This window comes from Sebastes fasciatus, chromosome 9 (genome assembly GCF_043250625.1).
Source record: "Sebastes fasciatus isolate fSebFas1 chromosome 9, fSebFas1.pri, whole genome shotgun sequence".
In the NCBI taxonomy this organism is placed as follows: Eukaryota; Metazoa; Chordata; class Actinopteri; order Perciformes; family Sebastidae; genus Sebastes; species Sebastes fasciatus.
The window spans coordinates 30,458,765-30,461,533 of record NC_133803.1 but is presented as its reverse complement, the minus strand read 5'-3'; the positions used below and the strand labels follow the sequence as shown (position 1 = coordinate 30,461,533).

General features: G+C 41.3%; 1 long non-coding RNA gene across 1 annotated transcript; it reads right to left on the bottom strand.

Annotated features, from left to right (window-relative positions):
• Positions 1 to 586: 586 nt before the first annotated feature.
• On the bottom strand, positions 587 to 2,412 carry LOC141773529 (uncharacterized). The gene is made up of 3 exons (XR_012595155.1): positions 2,275 to 2,412; positions 1,451 to 1,516; positions 587 to 1,325 (listed from the first exon to the last, which is right to left on the bottom strand). It is a non-coding gene; the product is annotated as an uncharacterized LOC141773529 (long non-coding RNA).
• Between the last annotated feature and the right edge of the window lie 357 nt (positions 2,413 to 2,769).

The window sequence follows — 2,769 nt, the reverse complement described above, 5'->3', positions numbered from 1 at the left end:
AACAACTAAATTGTATAATGGAGTAGTTTTATTATAATAAATGAAATATGATCAAGTAGATAATAACAAATAAGATCAATAACAATGTAAATAAGATAACAAAAAAAAATCAAAGTCAAGTATGTACATTCAATATAAAAACGTCAAAAATATTACAAAGTAAAAATACATATTTCTCGTGCATTGATTTTGTAACTAAAATATTAAAATCATTGCCAAACAATTATTGTTTGGACAAAATACACTTGGAGTGTTGTTTTAACGTCGTCTTTTAGAAACAATTCGGAAAAAATTACGGTGTTTTATGACATTTTTAAAGGCAGTGTTTTAACACACAGCTCAGCCGAACCCGGTACCGGGTCTGTCGGGTAAAAGAGGTTAAGATCAACCTACATACTGTATATGTTGATCTTGTTCCTCTTCACAACAATATCAATATTTAGGGAGACATTCATTCTTCTAATGAGCATCTCCAATAAAACAGGAGTTCAGAGTCTTGCTCTGAGGTATCTGTGTATTGGGGAACGTTTTCTAAACATAGTAAACAGAGTAATGAGTAAGCCCTGACCTGCAGTGGAGAGCAGGCTGAGGAGAGTTAGCAGGCTGATAAAAGTGCGAGCTGAGGGCATCGCAGCCACACATTAAAGTTACTTTGAACTCCTGTAACTTTAATTCTCTTTGACATGGAGAGATATAGCTGTGAGCCACACCACGTACAATACAATTAAAATCAGTGAACCACAACCACTGTTAAATAATCCTGTTATCCTCTCCACGTCCGTCTGTCTGTCTGGTAGCTTGGCTGGAAGCGCCGGTTTTCCCCGCTCAAGGTCGGGGACAGCGAAAGGTCTCTGGACCACAGCAACATTTTCAGACAATGGAGACCACTAATGTGCTTTCAACCAACGAGGAGGACAGAATCAGTGTGAAGTGTTTGTGAGGCACAAAAAGATAATGAAGAAAAAAACTGCCTGTGTTGCCAGATTTGCAAAAGTGCTGATCTGATATCACTTTTTTCTCTTCCAGGCTGTTGTAACTTATGGCTTTGAACATGATTCATGTTGTGTCTCTCTATGCGAGAATAATTTCAAACGTTTATTTACAAGTTAAAGGTTGACTGAACACGTTTCCTCGGCTTTTCCTCAGCGGGCTGCTCGGAGAGTCTTACACTGTTAGGATTTCATCTGATTTATCAAGTGGAAGAAATGTATGACAAAAATAATGAATGCACGTTCGGCAGTGGATACCACATGACAGTGTTCCTCAAGCAGAGTTTTGCCCTTGGTGGAAATCCTTGTCCTTCCTTTGACGTCAACACATCTGCACTAAAAGAAGAGAAAAAACAGAAATAAAAGAAATACAAATTAAATGCCTTAGTACTATAATACCATCACATGTCGCTTTGGTACTTGAGTGTTTAATTTCAGAAGAGTCGGCTTCTTAAACTGACCTTCAAGGTGACTTTCACTCAGAGAAGCTCATCAACAAACTGACATCTGGAAGTACTGCGACATGGCTGTAACATGCAAAAAACATGAGCATCAGACTTTTTGTAATCAAGCTAGTTTAGCAAAAACAAAAGTAAGCATATCCGTAACGTTGGTAATAATCCCTCAATGCAAAGGGAATTAAGTGTGTGCACAACTACAGTAAGTATGTAAGCTGAACCAGGAACCATTGGTTTGTGAACTGTGATGGACATTTATACTGTTTGAATTGCTTTTGTTTACAACCCGTGTGACAGTTCATGTTTATCACCTTATCTAACCTCTTTTTAGTGCTGTTACTGCGCTCTCAGATTTTTTCTACAAAGAAATGAATGATGGCCAAAATCAGAATTATCATTTCAGTCAGACTAAAACCAGACAAAATCAGTTTTGTGCAAAATCACACTTCACTAGCGTTAGCTCAAAGTTCAGTTCACACAGATTAAAATGAACTAGTTCACATTTATTCTTCCGCTGATTTAAAAAAAAAAACTGGTCGGATGCTATGGCGCACTTAAAAACCAGCGGGGTGCACGTGATATGAGCGCACGGAACAATATCCGTGAGTGACAAATCATCTATCAAGGAGTGGTACAGGTGGACCCAAACACAGGACACCGACACAGCGGTAGGTGAAGCTAGAGGATTTCTTGTGAGACCACAGGGAAGGATGGTGAGGTGGACAGAAGGTGAGGCGTCGGCAGGTTGAAGTGGCAGGCAGACAGATGATAATAACAGGCACCTAAAACAACACTGGGAAACTACTGAGGCCAGAAGCATGAACTACCACGGTAGCTGAGACAACGATCCGACGAGGACCGGAAGGAAAGCCAGGGATGAAACACTGAGGAGTTGATGAGTGGATTGCTGACAGGTGTGTGTGCAGAGCGGGGAGCTGGGAGAGGTGACGAGCTGATTGACGGAAGGTCTGCAGGCAGACAGGCCCAGGTTGACGGTAGGACAGGAAACACAGACAAACCAGGAACATGGAAGGCAAGAGGAGTGGGAACATAAGGGAGAAAGAGACACAAGAAACCAGTCCGTTCTCACAAAAAGGCGTATAAATTGAGACCGGGTTGCAAGAAACACAGGGAAATAAGCCGAAGCACGGCCGTAACACATTTGCTTTGTGGAGAACATGAGGTTGGTATAGGTCGTTGGGCAGCGAGTCTCGTGAGAGTTTTTGTGCAAGTTTTTCACAATTTGTGGGTTACCTTCTAGACACGACCTAACCATGCGAGCATGCCGGGTGCCGTAGATCCTCGGGTGACATGAAAAAAAG